The sequence below is a fragment of the Ahaetulla prasina genome, chromosome 11, assembly GCF_028640845.1.
Source record: "Ahaetulla prasina isolate Xishuangbanna chromosome 11, ASM2864084v1, whole genome shotgun sequence".
Taxonomy (NCBI): Eukaryota; Metazoa; Chordata; class Lepidosauria; order Squamata; family Colubridae; genus Ahaetulla; species Ahaetulla prasina.
This window is the reverse complement of record NC_080549.1, coordinates 22,290,124-22,306,539: the sequence shown is the minus strand read 5'-3', so window position 1 is coordinate 22,306,539 and position 16,416 is coordinate 22,290,124. Positions and strand designations below refer to the sequence as shown.

The 16,416-nt window shown below is 41.9% G+C and overlaps 1 protein-coding gene across 7 annotated transcripts in view; it reads left to right on the top strand.

Annotated features, from left to right (window-relative positions):
- The window catches only part of DCX (doublecortin), a 224,278-nt gene that overhangs the window by 104,974 nt on the left and 102,888 nt on the right, over window positions 1–16,416 (top strand). The gene's annotated exons all lie outside the window — the stretch shown is intronic.

Sequence of the window (16,416 nt, the reverse complement as noted above, 5' to 3'; positions counted from 1 at the left end):
TGGGAAAGGCTCTAATGCTGGGAAAGCTGAAAGGAAAGGAAAGGAAAGGAAAGAAGAGCATCAGCATGCTGGCAGGGGAATTCTGGGAATTGAAGTCCACCCATATTCAACTTGCCAAGATTGAGAAACACTACTCTATATCATTGGGACCTCCTTATTCTAGATTCACTGCAAGTATCTGGAAATTTTGATGTGACCCACTGCAGTCATCTAAAAGTTGTCACCAAATTTTAATTTGTAATGTGATAGTTTGTGGAAACTATTAAATCCTGAGGAGGATTCATGCCATTCATGTATAATTCAATCTAATTTTAATTAAAGCAGGTACAACTATAGCTTATTTTTGCTCTTGACTTTACATAAGAATCAAGTGTGATACTCATCCCTCAAATTGTACACTGTGGCTGTCCAGCCCAGCCTTCTCAGGCCTGCTTTCCTGCTGTCTTGGATTATAACTCCCATAAATCTCAGACAGCATGGGCAAAATGACTGGGGATTATGGGGATTGTCATCTTGTCCATTGGAAAGGATCTAGTCTAGCTTTATAATGGTTTATTCTGGTTGTGACTTTCTTAGTCAACCCCTCTGAAATCCTTTAAATAGATGGGGATCTCTTGTACATTTCTCAGTGATCCTGCCACCTAATTGCAATCCCTGCAGCATGAGGAAAAAATAAAGCCTTGTTAGAAGATTAGAAGTTCTAATCCACCTTGTTTTAAATATGGATTTCTTCCCCTGAAGCTTAAAATACTTCTCTGGGCATGCAGCATGGATTTGAATCTAGAAAGGCATGTAATTGAATGATCTCAGTCCAGATGGTGGGTGTGTTTGTGCATGTTTCCATAACTTGCACTAGAAGTGGGATGCCTGCTCATTTAGGCGGGTGGGCTGATGTCATGTCTCGTACTGTACGTTTTCTGCCTCTCTGTAGTGACAGGCATTCCGGTGGGCTTGCAGAGAGGAGTCTCTGTGGACCATTAATTGACTTGCGCCAAAGGAGGAGATATGGGTACCCATCTGTGGACCTGTGAATTACATTTAGGAGTCTTATCTCCTTAACTTCAGAGCATCTGTGTATCTAAATGATTCTGTCTACAATATCTTTGCAGGATGTGAGTTTATACACAGGCTGCATTACCTGACCTTCTAGATTAAGACTATTACACTTTTTGCAATATACCTAAGTATTATGAATGCAGGAGGTTGGAAGTCTGCTTTAAGACTTAAGTCTGCTAATGTCCACAAACCCACATCGGTAACACCCTTTATGAAGCCTTAGCATTTAAGCATCCTTTCTATGCATTATGTGGTAAAGCAGCTGTTCCTCCAATTCTTGATGAGCATGAAAGCTTTGAGCAAATATTTTGCAGTGGGTGTGACTGGCTGAAGGTGTGTGCACATTGCCTATATCCTGCAGAAATGCTTCAGCGTGTGTGAATGCAATCTGTTAGATTTTTGCACTTTTTGCCTGGTTATTCATCACTTACCAGCTAATGGGCTCTGAGGGCACCAATGGTGCAGTATTGAGCAACAAAGCTAAATGCAGCTTGCCTTAAAGCTTGCAAGATTAGCCAAAACAGCGGTGGGAAATTAAATATAATGCTGATGTCATCACTGCTTTGGAAATTTGCGCTAGAGTGTGTTTTTTTTTTATCCCTAAAGAAAAAAGCAGAATTCTATTCTTTACTGCAGTAACAATGAAGAAAAAACCCCTTTATTTCTTCTTTTTTGTAAAAAGAAAAAGAAGACTTATGTACCTTTAGCTTAAAGGTTTTTTTAAATCTTTTTAAATCTTTTAATCAGAGGCACTTGTTTTAAATGCTCATCTGGGAGGCAGCCTGCAGGGTGTGTCCCTTTGTCTGGAGTGGATGTGTTCAGTGTGTCTCCAAAGTGCCTCTGTGCAAGCTCAGAGGGGGTGTCACTTTGGTTTGCCCCTGGGGGGTGTCTTTTGAAGGAGGGGGGCTCCAAACTCTTCTGAGCTGGGAGGGAGGGAGAAAGGGAGCATGGCTGTTGTAATTGGCTTGCCGGAGAGAAAGCCGGCAATGGATGCAGTCTTCTCAGGAGGAAGGCTTTCTATATGGATCCAATCAATTTGATATCTTTGGAACATTACATGACAAGTCTGGAAGGAAGATCTGCCCAGAGAGATTGGGAAAGAGAAAAAAATTCTTGCCTCTGTTGGAAGGGCTGATAAAATGTGAAGCACAATGAAGCATCTATCAACATGATCTTCACCCAGGTTTTAAACCTTGCTTTGATGGCAGTGGGTACATCTGGATTGCAGCTTTCTATCCCTCAGGGCATAGCTGGGCTTCAGTCATTGTGTTTCTGGAGATGCAAGGTGGACATATCCCAGGGCTTCTTCTTCGGCTATGGGCTTCCCTGAGGCTTCCAGGTTCCTGAGACTCTTTGCCTCTAATACCAGAGGCTACCACTTTGAATGATGTCATTCTCCTTGAAAACTCCCCAGAGCTAGAATTGAAAAGGGTGACGTCATGGTTATCTGTAAGCCACCAGAACTGCTTTGTTTATCAGCTTCTCACAGGGGATTTTGTTCTACAGGAAGTAAAGAGCTTCCACCAGAGTTAATGGAGAATGGAACCTTCTTTGTTTTCATGAATGGAATCCTTTGTCTTCATGCTGCTGAAGCCCAAATGGTTTCATTTCACACACGCGCTTCCATGCTTTAATGAGATATTAGTCTTAGTCTATGCTTGCCTTCGCTTCACACAATCTCACCAGCTCGATCAAAGCCTACAGGCTGCCTGTGCTCGATCAAAGCCTACAGGTTGCTAAGCTTAGTTTTTATTTATTTATTTATTTTGTCACACAGTATATATAAGCATAAGCATGAAATAATTGTACAATATATAAGCATATATATGAGTATAGGTATGTAATAACTATATTAATTGAATATAATGAAAGGGAACATTAGGACAGGAACGGTAGGCACGCTGGTGCTCTTATGCACGCCCCTTACAGACCTCTTAGGAATGAGGTGAGGTCAATAGTAGATAGTCTTTGGTTAAAGCTTTGGGGATTTTGGGAAGAGACCACAAAGTCAGGTAGTGCATTCCAGGCATTAACAACTCTGTTACTGAAGTCATATTTTCTGCAATCAAGATTGGAGCGATTAACATTAAGCTTAAATCTAATGTGTGTTCGTGTATTGTTGCAATTGAAGTTGAAGTAGTCTTCGACAGAAAGGACATTGTAATAGATGATTCTATGAGTTAAACTCAGGTCATGTTGAAGGCGGCCTAGTTCTAAATTTTCTAAACCCAGAATTTCAAGTCTGGTGGCATAAGGTTTTTTGCTGTATTCAGAGGAGTAGAGAACTCTTCTTGTAAAATATTTCTGGACACGTTCAATTGTATTGATGTCAGAAATGTGATATGGGTTCCAAATAGTCGAGCTGTATTCAAGAATTGGTCTAGCAAATGTTTTATATACTCTGGTTAGTAGTGTAGTATTTTTGGAAAAGAAGCTATGCAAGATTAGGTTTATAACTTTTAAGGCCTTTTTTGCGATGTAGTTACAGTGGGCTTTGGCACTTAGATCATTTGATATGAAAACTCCAAGATCTTTAACGGGGTGGGGGTCATCAGTAAGGTAATGTCCATCAAGCTTGTACTTAGTGTTTAGGCTTTTTTTCCCAATATGTAAGACTGAGCATTTGCTGGTTGAGATTTGGAGTTGCCAAGTTTTAGACCATTCAAATAAAAAGTCAAGGTCTTTTTGGAGGATAGCTGTATTGTTGGTGGCGTTAGTTAGTTTTAACCTTGGCTTATTTCTCCTTGTGGCTTACTGTGTGGTACAAATTCTCTGAGGGAGGTGGTTGGTTAAGAAATAAAAAAATATAAATCAGTAAGTAAGTAAATATGTAAGTACCGTGTTTCCCCAAAAATAGGACATGTCCCAAAAATAAGGCCAAGCCTGATTTTTGGGGTAGGCATAAATATACACCCTCCCCCCAAAATAAGCCCTAGTGAAGGGGTGGGCGTGGCTAGCACAGGAGGAAGCCCTTCCCTTCCCTATCACCTCCTGGAGGTTCAGCTCCATAATTGCTGCCCACTAATCAGCTGAGCCAGCAAGGGCCGTGCAACTCGGCCCAGATCTCCAGAGCACCTCCCCAGCTCCTTCCCCTTTTCCTGTCGATCGTTCTTTACTTGGGACGCCCCTGCCAAGATTGCAAGGCTGAAGGCATCGGATGGAGCATTTGGGGGATGTGTGTCTGTGCTGCGATCCCAAAGAAAGGACAGGCTGCAGGAAACCCCCCACCCTTTTTTTTTTCCTGCCGATTGTTCTTTACTCCATCCGAAGCCTTCAGCCTTGCAATCCTGGAAGGGGCGTCTTTGCTGCAATCCCAAAGAAAGAACAATGTGTGTGTGTGTGAGAGAGAGAGAGAAAGAGAGAGAGAGATCTGATCCAGCCTCGGAGAGTTATCCAGGGTTGGCAGCAACGTTCTCTCCATTCCCCCATCTCTCTCTCTCACACATACACACACACATAGAGGCCCCTCACCCCCTCAAATCTCCCAATGCAGCTACATCGCTTGACTAACTTGCTTTCCAGCTCCATTCTCCATTGTTACATGCAGGGCAGGAAAAGTAGTTTGTGGGATTATGATAAAAACACCTTCCAACTTCACGAGATTTTTTTTTTCTTCATGAGAAGTTGGAATGTCTGAACTAGCGGTTGTTGTTTTTTAACCCTCATCCAACAGACTACTTTTCTTGTGCTGAACGTGAGCAGAGAACCGAGCTGGAAAGCAGGTTAGTGAAAGGATGTGGCTGCCCGGGAGGGTTTGGCATGGGTGGCTCCGCAGCCCCTGCCTTGCTTTGTCCTCCACCCCCACTCCCACCCCCTTGCTTCATTCTTCTTTGCAATATGCAGCCTCTCACAGTAAGGAGGATTGCAGGTAATTCTCGTTACTGTGAGAGGCTGCATGTTGCTTCTGGGCAGTGTGCAGTGTTGCATCTTCTGTAACATTGACAAAGGCAGGCCAGGGATGTGTGGGGAGGGGGCCACCTGGTAGAGTCTTAAAGGGAGAACCAGGGGTAAAGGGCTCCTGGTCTGCGCCATTTGTGGGCGAGGCTGTGTGGAGATTAGCTGTGTCCAAAGGCCATTTGGTAACGGAGCCTCAAAGCCCGAAGTGGTGTTTAAAAAACCTGAACTGGGAGCCGAGGGGCCTGACAAAAACAGAGCCTGTGCTTTAAAGGCCAAGCAAGGACTTTAGGTGCGCATATATACACCTAAAAGTTGGAAAAACAGTGCCATATTGTAACTGCTGTGACATTTCTCCAAAACAGCGACTAGCCAGAAAAGGGCAAGTCCTTCCTAAGCAAACAGGCATGCTGCAGGAGTCTCGGGACAGGGAGACAGCAACCGAAAGTGGTGTGGCTCTGGACAGGTTCGGCTAGATGCTGTGAGCAAATTTGTGTGCGCCTCTTCGCTAGTTTAGCTTGAGGGGCGGGAAGGCTGTGCAATCAGAGCAGTTGGAGGGGGATGGCTGAAGGGAAATGCAGGTGGGCTAGGGGAAGCACCGCGCTGGACTTTTAAGCGGGGTGGGCCTTCGGGGAAGAGGAGGAGGAAGCCAATGCTCTGCCCACCAAGGACAGCCTCCCTGCTCAGAAGTGGAAAGCGGGGAGGGCCCAGTGTCCAGAGACCAGGAAAGGCTTGCACTCAGGAAGCTGTGCCCGCCCCGGCCAGCCATGTGATGCAGGCTCAGCCACCCCTGCACAGCGGGTACTTCTACCCAGTGCTTCACTCGTGGCAGGCGACGGCCACTGCTCTCACCACCCATCATCTCATCAACCCGATCTTCCTGGGCAGGAGAGGCTTGGTCCTCTTACCCGATTCCCCTCCACCGTTTCTCTTTTTCTCACTCCGGGCATGGCAGGGCTTCCTGCCACTTACTTCTCCCCCTCCCCACCCCTCCTCATCTGCCACCCAAATTGTGCCCCAAAATAATAAGACCCCCTCCCCAAAAAATAAGACCAAGCCCTTATTTCGTGGTTCAAAAAAATATAAGACAGGGTCTTATTTTTGGGTAAACACAGTAGGTAGGTAGTAGATAGGTAGGTAGGTAAATAAACAAATGAATAAACGAACAAACAAACAAAATTGAGTCTAGTTGAGTTAGTTGATGGTTCAGCTACAGTGCAAACCCAAGATGTGGATAAGTATGTTGTGTGAATATGGACAATTGTAGGATATTTCCTAAAAAGTGCTATATTTGAACCAAGGAAATATCAGGAAATAAAATAACCCAGTGAGACCTTCACAAATGACTGTGAAAGAGGTGGAAAAGATTGTGTTGGGTGAAATCTATGTGCAGCTGGAGCAAATCCTAGCTAGCCGTAAGGAGAGAGGAGTTCAGTAAAAGCCCCAATTGTATCTCAATTCACTGCCTATGTATGTAGGGGAAAAAGGGGCAGAATCTGGGGCTGGAGTCAAGAGAGGGATCAGTATACAATCCCTATGTAACCACAAAGGAAGTACCATATTTTTTGCACAAAAAGGTGGATGGAAATGTTTGTGCATCTTATAGAGCGAATATTGTGGCGAGGGGGAGGGGGGGTTCGTGTGGCAGCAGCATTCGCTGCCTGTCATCGCTGCTGCCGTTCACTGCCGCCGGGGAATGCTGGAGCCTTTGCTGCCGAGCAGCTGATTGGCGATTGGATCAGCCTCCTGGAATACCACCAATCAGCTGTTCTAGGTGGCAAGGATCGCTGCCATCATTCACTGCCACAGTGAATGTTGAGTAAGGCTGATCAGTGACAAATGGCAGTAGCAAACAGCAGTGGCGATAGGCGGTTGCGATTGGTGGTGGTAGCAACAGGCAGCAGTGATCCCCGCCACCTAGAACAACTTATTTGCAGTATTCTGAGAGGCTGATCCAATTGCCAATCAGCTGCTTGGCAGCAAAGGGTCCAGCATTCCCCAGCGGCAGCTCAGCTTAGTTGACCGGTGGTGGGCGCAACGGAGCAGAGTCCTGATGAGCCACACACTGGGACTGCGATAATGTGTTGAAACTGACCAGGCTATTTGATGTTTGCTGCAAGGAAGCTAGCCGGATGAGTACCAGATGGATTCTGGAGGCAGAGGCAGATTTTTTTTTCTTGTTTTCCTCCTCTAATGTGCGTCTTATGGTGCAGTATTAAAGCTAATGTGCAACTTATGATCCAGCATGTCTGTGAAAAATAAGGTAAGTCCAATCTCCCTTGAATTCCATTGATGCTTATCTAACTCCAAGTAGGTACTAACCATTAATTGAGAATTCCTGCACATAGACACCAAGTAACAACAAATCAGTTTAATTGGGGCTTCATAGGTGGATCTAGCTTCCATGCGTGATATGTTTAGGCATAAGTCTCCACATTTACTTACTGATCTTTATTGGAATAAAGCCGCTCAAAGCAGCATACAAAAAAGCATATCTTCACTTTTCCCCAAAATAATTTTGTGAAGTAAGCTGAACCAAGAGAGAGGAACTGATCCAAAATTACCCTGAGAGTATTCATGACGGAACCTGAATCTTACTAGTCCTAGTATAGCCTCTTTCCCTCTACACCAACCCAAAATCTTATTTAAGCAAAAGCGGCTTTGTAGGATCCCTGTGGAAGAGGTAGTTGGGATGGAAAATCTCCAAGATCTTTTCCAATACTTGCATTCTCATTTTTTTTCTGTTTTTCCACTCAGAACCTATGGGAGATACTGTATCAGAATCCCAACCCCTCTTCCTTAAAGCAAGAAAATGGATGGATGGATGGATGGATGGATGGATGGATGGATGGATGGATGGATGAATGGATGGATGGATGGATGGATGGATGGATGGATAAGAAATATAGTAGATGATTGGTGGATAGGTATAGGTGATAGATAGATAGATAGATAGATAGATAGATAGATAGATAGATAGATAGATAGATAGATAGATGATAGATAGATAGATAGATAGATAGATAGATAGATAGATAGATAGATAGATAGATCGATCAATTTTCAGTCCAAGCTAAAAGAGGTTTAGAGAGACAATCAAGATTGCAAAAGACCTTTTTAAAGATCAATGGGAAAGGAATGAAAGGTTACTTAGGTAAAATTATGAATGCCAGGCAGACAAATTCTATGCATTTTCTACCAGTTTCTACTCCATTTGGTGAAAATTTCCTTTAGTAATTCTTTCAAAGGAGACCATTTCAACAAATTCTGATAGATGAAGTGGCTGCACCCATTTTCTCCCCCAGATAATATTTTTCTCAGCTTCTTTGTCTCTGAGAAATCATTTTTCCATGAGGCTTTACTAGAGTGTGACTAGGCAAGGAAGCTAGACAGCAAATCTACCATCAAGGGTTTGTAAAACTTTAATAGTGAGGTAGTCATCCATTTGGTCCCGAGAAAAAGATTTTGAAAATATCCAATAGTGATTTTTCTGCCGGTAAAGGAGAATCTTTGTAGCTCACGATCTGTCGTGTCCCACTCCTCCGCTGACGGCCGGGTCAGGGAAATCCGAATCAGGCTTGCCTCTGCAGCTCTGCCCAAAGTCCTAGCAAAGTCCTCAGAGCAGGCAGGAGACCAGTAAGTGACTTCAGCAAGATAAGTTCGACTTTGCCTGACTCAGAGACTGCCAGAAAGCAGATCCTTTATATAGGCCATGGGGTGTGGCTCCATGACTCAGCACTCATTAAGGCCTGCCCCTCCCTTCCTTCTGTTGCCTCCGCCTATCCAGTCTTCTGATGCGAGGGTCACTCCAATCAGCTGTTGGAAGTAAACTTTCCTCAGGCTCACGTGCTGTGGAGGAGGGGGAGGGGTCTAGCTGCTCCGTTTGCCTGGGCATGGAGCCAGGGCTGGGGCCGGGGGATGCTCCCTCCTCTGCAGCCTGCTTGGGCATGGAGCCAGGGCTGGGACCAGGAGGTGCCCCCTCCTCTTCAGCTTGTCTGGGCATGGAGCCAGGACTGGGGCCGGGAGGCATGGAGCCAGGGCTGGGACCAGGAGGTGCCCCCTCCTCTGCAGCTTGTCTGGGCATGGAGCCAGGACTGGGGCCGGGAGGCATACATTCCTCCGTGTTCGGGAGCAGATAAGCAGACCCCGGCTGTGGTGAGAGCGGACAAGACACAACACGATCGAAATGAGAGATCCTTGGTGTTCTTGAACTTGGTTATTTTCCTGCAGATGTTGCATTACCCAAAGTAGGTAATATTATCAGTGCTAGGATGATGCTGATATATGATCATCTCAGTTTTTTATTAATACAGTTGCCCACAATCACCTTACGGGGAGACGGGTGACATAATAAATAAATAAATAAATAAATAAATAAATAAATAAATAAATAAATAAATAAATAAATAAATAAATAAATAAATAAATAAATTTATATGCCACCCATCTCACTTTCAAGCAACTCTTCAACCACAGATTGGGCTCCTATATACAGTAAGCTTACTAAAACTTTTCTACTAAGCCTTGGAGAAGTGTGCAGGTTTAATTTAACAATGAAAAGTGTTTTTGGCTAGATTTTGAGCCATGCATTCTAATGTGTGCTGGAGGTGAACTTGAAATGAAGACAGATATTAAGCAGCTGCACTTTATAATATATTACCAGCAATGCTACCTGATTTAGTAGTTACACTAAGATACATAACTCATATCAGAAAGTCGCTTCCCATAGTTAGAGGCTAGGTGTATGCAGGAAAACAACGAGAAAAAAATTGATGGGAGGGAAATCTGCCAAAGATTTTTGACCCAAAGCTAAACAAAATAAGAACAAATAAATAAATTTATATGCCACCCATCTCACTTTCAAGCAACTCTTCAACCACAGATTGGGCTCCTATATACAGTAAGCTTACTAAAACTTTTCTACTAAGCCTTGGAGAAGTGTGCAGGTTTAATTTAACAATGAAAAGTGTTTTTGGCTAGATTTTGAGCCATGCATTCTAATGTGTGCTGGAGGTGAACTTGAAATGAAGACAGATATTAAGTAGCTGCACTTTATAATATATTACCAGCAATGCTACCTGATTTAGTAGTTACACTAAGATACATAACTCATATCAGAAAGTCGCTTCCCATAGTTAGAGGCTAGGTGTATACAGGAAAACAACGAGAAAAAATTTGATGGGAGGGAAATCTGCCAAAGATTTTTGACCCAAAGCTAAACAAAAATAAGAACAAATATATATATATATATATATATATATATATATATATATATATATATATATATATATATATATATAATAATGTGGATTTCAGAATTAAAAAGTGGAATGTAATTCTTCCTTCCTCTGCAAGAGTTTCAACAATAAAAATTCAATAGAAATTCAATAGAGCACAATAGAGCAACATATGAAGAATGGTTGCAGGAATTGGGTATGTCTAGTTTAATGAAAAGGACTAGGGATGACATGATAGTACTGTTTAAATGTCTTAGAAGTTGCCACAAAGATGAGGGGGTCAACCTATTCTCAAGAGCATCTGAAGGAAGGAAAAGGAGCAATGGATGGAAACTAATCAAGTAGAGAACCAACCTAAGGAAAAAAATCCTAACAGTACGAGCGATGAACCAATGGAATGCCTCCAGAATTGTGGGTGCTCCAACACTGGGGTTTTTAAAAAGAGATTGGACAATGGTTTGTCTGAAATGGTATAGGGTTTCCTGCTTGAGCAGTGAGTTGGACTAGAAGCCCTCCAAAGTTCCTTTCAACTCTCTTATCCTGTTTTCCAAACTGCTCATCAGTACTAATGGAGATTTCTCCTGTAAGGTAAATTGAGAGGGAATGTTTATTGGGATCGTAGCAGGAAAGAAAAGATTAGAATGTTTCAACCCTTTAATGGGATGATTTGATATGATGGCAAGTCAGCTGAACCATGAAATTAGATCCATAAAACAACACCTTTAAAAATGAAACTGCCAAATGACTTTGTATCACATTGTCTTGCAATCTCCTAGGTAGGTCTACCAACAGAAAGAGGCTCCAAAAAATACTTTTTCCGAAAGACAACTGGACTTTCTTGGTTTTTTGTTTGAAAATCTTTCGCTTCTTATCCAAGAAACTTCTTACGAACTTTTTGACACATTTTCATAGAAAAAAAAATCAAGAAAGCTCAGTTGCCTTTTGGAAAAAGCACCTACGGGACAATCATAACCTGAATGATTTGAGAATCTCCATAGACGACAAGAAGAAGCATATCTCATATGAGAAGTTCTCTTGATATTTCTGGTAAACTAAATGCTACAAGAGACTTCTGTGCATGTGTAACATATGCACAGGAGCACTTTTCTTTCTCAGAAATAACAAGTCCATATTTCCTGTTCATCTTGAGAAGGAGGTATACCCATGACCAGAAGTTGACATTGAGGGAAACTTAAACCATCTTGCACAGATTAGAAAAGGCTAGTCTCCTTCTATTCCAAACTTCATGGCCCACCGTTCTCATATCAAATAACCAGTTCATCTGCAGACTTTATTTAAATGAAGACCAAGCTTGGAAGATAGTTTGTTTAGAAGGCTTCATGCTCGATAGATCCTGAATGTAATTGATACCCCAACAGTGTCTTAAGACATAATCTATGTAATAAAATATCTGGAATAAAGAGATTTTAGGGTTCCTCACTTCAATATAGTGTGTGTGTGTGGTAATATTTTCTCCAAATGGTTTATGTCATTCTGTAAAAAAATAGCATCCTCCCCCCAAGGGCTCTTACCCTTGTGCTGAAATTATGTTATTTGTTATGATATCATGTATCTCCAGAGGGTTCAGCTGAACTATAGAAAGAATAGAATAGAATAGAATAGAATAGAATAGAATAGAATAGAATAGAATAGAATTTTTATTGGCCAAGTGTGATTGGACACACAAGGAATTTGTCTTGGTGCATATGCTCTCAGTGTACATAAAAGAAAAGATACGTTCATCAAGGTACGACATTTACAACACAATTGATGGTCAATATATCAATATAAATCATAAGGATTGCCAGCAACAAGTTATAGTCATACAGCCATAAGTGGAAAGAGATTGGCGATGGGAACTATGAGACGATTAATAGTAGTGCAGATTCAGTAAATAGTCTGACAGTGTTGATGGAATTATTTGTTTAGCAGAGTGATGGCCTTCGGGAAAAAACTGTTCTTGTGTCTAGTTGTTCTGGTGTGCAGTGCTCTATAGCGTCGTTTTGAGGGTAGGAGTTGAAACAGTTTATGTCCAGGATGCGAGGGATCTGCAAATATTTTCACGGCCCTCTTCTTGATTCGTGCAGGGAAGGGGCTTAAGGGAAGGGACTTAAGGAAAAACAACATTTGCAACTATTTTGCACATTCATATTGTATAGCTTTCTAGAGCTTCTTATCTGAAGTGACTTAAAATTCAAACAGCCTAATTAATAAAGAGTGGGCTAGATCCCACGAGATGGGTGGCATAAAAATTTAATAAATAAATTTTAACAAATGGTGAATCTCACAGACTGGTTTTAAGAATGTAAATCTTTATAAAGTAGAAAAGGGTAATGAATTATTATTATTATTATTATTATTATTATTATTATTATTATTATTATTATTGTTGTTGTTGTTGTTGTTGTTATTATTATTATTATTATTATTATTATTATTATTATTATTATTATTATTATTATTATTTCTACCTAGGATGCTGACAGCAACCCATATCAACCATCATAGCCAATCAATGACATTTGTGATACATTTTTAAATGTTCAGTTGACTTGAGTTTCATGTTTCATGAATAAAAGTTTATAATAGTAATAATAATAACATCCCCTACTTAACAAGTGTTGATAAGAAAGACAAAAAAGTGTGTGGCAGTGCCTGGAAACAGCAGAATAGAAAAGAAAGAATTGGAGAAGATAACAAAATACCGAGACCTACAAATAGCAATAGAAGGACTGTATCAAAGGTAAACAAAGGTAGTACCACTAGTAATAGGCACCTTGGGTGCAATTCCAAAACAATTGGAGCACCCCTTGAACACCATAGACACTGACAAATTTGCCATCAGTCAATTGCAGAGGGCGGCTTTACATGGAACTGCTTCCATCCTGCGACAATATCTGTAACACCGTCAAACATCCAGATTTGCCTATCCCAGGTCCTCGGTAAAGACTCGATAGGTAGACAAAATGCCAAACCCAGTCTGAACATCTGGCTGACTGTGCGATGAATAATAATAATTTATTATTATTATTTAATAATAATAATACTAGTATGCTGGCAGCAACCCGTATCAACCATCAGCGACAATTAATAATATTTGTGATACATTTTTAAATATTCAGTTGACTGAGTTTCATGTTTAATGAATCAAGTACCGTATATACTCGAATATAAGCCGATCCGAGTATAAGCCGAGGTCCCCAATTTTACCCCAAAAAACTGGGGTAAACTGGGGACTCGAGTATAAGCCGAGGGTGGGAAATGAGGCAGCTACCGGTCAGGGAAAGCCTCCCTCCCTCAGCCGAGAAGGCTGGCGGCTCCCCGCCCGCCTCTCACTGCACCGGCAGGGCTTCCCAGCTAATGCAAAAGCCCGCCAAGTTTGCTCCATCCGGTATAATGTGAAAAAGAAAAAACTCGAGTATAAGCCGTATATACTCGAATATAAGCCGAGGGCGTTTTCAGCACAAAAGCGTGCTGAAAACTAAACATACTCGAGTATAAGCCGTATATATAATAATAATAATAATGTGGAAAAAGTTGTCGAAAATGAGAAGGTGCAGATCTTGTGGAACTTTCGAATAAAGGCAGATCGTCATTTGGAACACAACATGCCAGATATCACAGCTGTCGAAAACCGAAGCGTACAATTTATTGATATCACTGTACCAGGAGATGCCAGAGTCTAAGAAAAAGAACTGGAAAAAATCATGAAATATCATGACCTGCCCATCGAAACTACACGGCTATGGATGAAACATGTAACCAAGTGCCCCATTGTCATTGGGGCACTTGGTACCATGTCCAAGAATTTCACAAAACACATTAAGAAATTGCAGCTTCCTGCAATAACACCATTCGAACTGCAAAAAACTGCTACTCGGAACATCGTACATCTTAAGAAGGTACTTGGTTGATACCTAGGATGCTGGCAGCAACCCGTATCAACCATCAGCACCAGTCAATGGTATTTGTGACACATTTTTAAATGATCTGTTGACTTGAATTTCATGTTTAATGAATAAAAGAGATAATAATAATACACAAATTTGGGAAGCATTCCATATTTTTATACCTTAAACCAAACAATATCTGCTTATCCCACGTCACTTATAATGTTCATGCAATACTAATTTGATTAACTATGAATAAAGCACAATTTCCTGGGTTGGCACAATCAGGTAAGCAACCCAAAGAAATATGTTATGATGTAAGACTAGGTATGGATTTAGACATGGGTTATAATTTCCTGGCAGTGAAACTATCATCATTTCATAGCTGAAATACAGAAGGCTTTGCTTAGCCAACTTGAGCTGAAGCCTTGATTAATACTTGGATGAGGAATCAGCGGGGTATCATAGGTGATTAGGACAGAATAAAAGATACAAAGAGAAGCAATTCACATTGATTATTCCTATTATACACAAATGGCTTTATTTAAAGAACTTAGTCTAAGAAACAGCATTCCTTAAAATTCTCAAAATAACCATAGAAGATAGCTGGTGCTAAATTCACCATCTTCGTAGAATATTTGTCTCTGATTGAAGTTCAGTATAAAATTCAGTAAATCACAAATTGGTAAACCTTTCATGATTGTAATTAATATTTTTAACTAAAGACTTCTATGAGTCGGTCATAAGCCAAATACACAATTTTTTCTTCCTTTTTGGGGGGTAGAGTGTGGGGGAGTGGAGATTCATGTTATTTAACTTACGTTAAACCTCTTTTAAGACTTTTCTTAGCTTTCACGTTTTTCCAACCTCAAAATATCAGGAAATCACACTACCATATTCTTAAGGTCACATATAGTGGGAAAGTTTGGTTTCTATTTTTAAAAAAGTCTGAAGATGGTTTCCTATACTTGAAATCCAAAATTAAAATAGAGGATGTTTGTGAAGCTAGTCTAAAATTATGGATTTTCCCCCCACAGACTGGTCCAGTAGAGTTCACATTACATATTTAACAAGAGGGAGCCGTTTAAATGATTTAGAAGGTATACACAATTCAGTGCATTGTGACAGTACAAGGAAAGCTTGGAGAATACAGGTAGTCCTTGACTTTTGTTTGATTACGTGACTGTGGGGATGCTGCAATGGTCCACAGTGTGAGAACTGACCACAAGTCATTTTTTTTCAGTGACATTGTAACTTTGAATGGTCCTTAAATGAATGGTTGTAAGTCAAGAATAACCAATCAATCAGAATAGAGCTAGAAGGTCTTATAGTCCAACCCCCTTCTCAAGCGGAGACCCTATACTATTTCAGATAGGTGGTTTTCAGATAGATAGTCTTTTCTTAAAAACCTCCAGCACCCACAACTTCTAAAGGCAAGCCATTCCGCTGGTTAATTGTCCTTACTGTTAGGAAGGTTCTCCTTAATTCCAGGTTGTTTCTCTCTTTGGTTAGTTAACAACCATTGTTTCTTGTGTTGCCTTCTGGTGCTTTGGGAAATAAGTTGATCCCCTTCCTTTGTAGCAGCCCCTGAAATACTGGAACACTGCTATCATGTCACCCTAGTCCGGTGATGGTGAACCTATGGCATGCGTGCCACAGGTGGCACACCAAGCCCTTTCTGCAGGCACGCAAGCTGTTGCCCAGCTCAGCTCTACCGCGCATGGACAGACGCCTCCCGCCAGCCAGCTGATTTTCAGGATGCGGGGGGATGGGCGCATGCAGAAGGGGTGCGTGCAGAGGGGGCGGGGGAATGCACGTACACACAGGTGGGGTAATGTGGGGTGTGAAGCACCACTACCCCCCGTGGCCCGTTTGTGCGTCCAGGAGGCTGTTGGGAGATCTACTAGGCCCAAACAAGGGCGGGGGCTCATGCACACATGCACGGGGGACGGGGGGGAATATGGGGGGGTCATGCACACATGTGCACGGGGTGGGGAACATGGGGGATCGTGCGCACATGCGCAGGGCTCCCCACATTGCATTACGGGTGCCAACACACACGTGCGCATTTCAGCACACGAGAAAAAGGTTCGCCACCACTGCCCTAGTCCTTCTTTTCTCTAGACAACTCCTGCAACCATTCTTCATATGTTTTAGTCTCCAGGCCTTTAATCAGCGATGGGATTCAGCCAGTTCGCACCTATTCGGGAGAACCGATTGGTAACTTTCTAAGCAGTTCGGAGAACCGGTTGTTGGAAGAAATCTTATTTTGTTTTTTTCCCACTTGACAGGGCTAATCCTGTACGGAAGGCAGGAAGGAAACATTCTGGTGGTGTTTC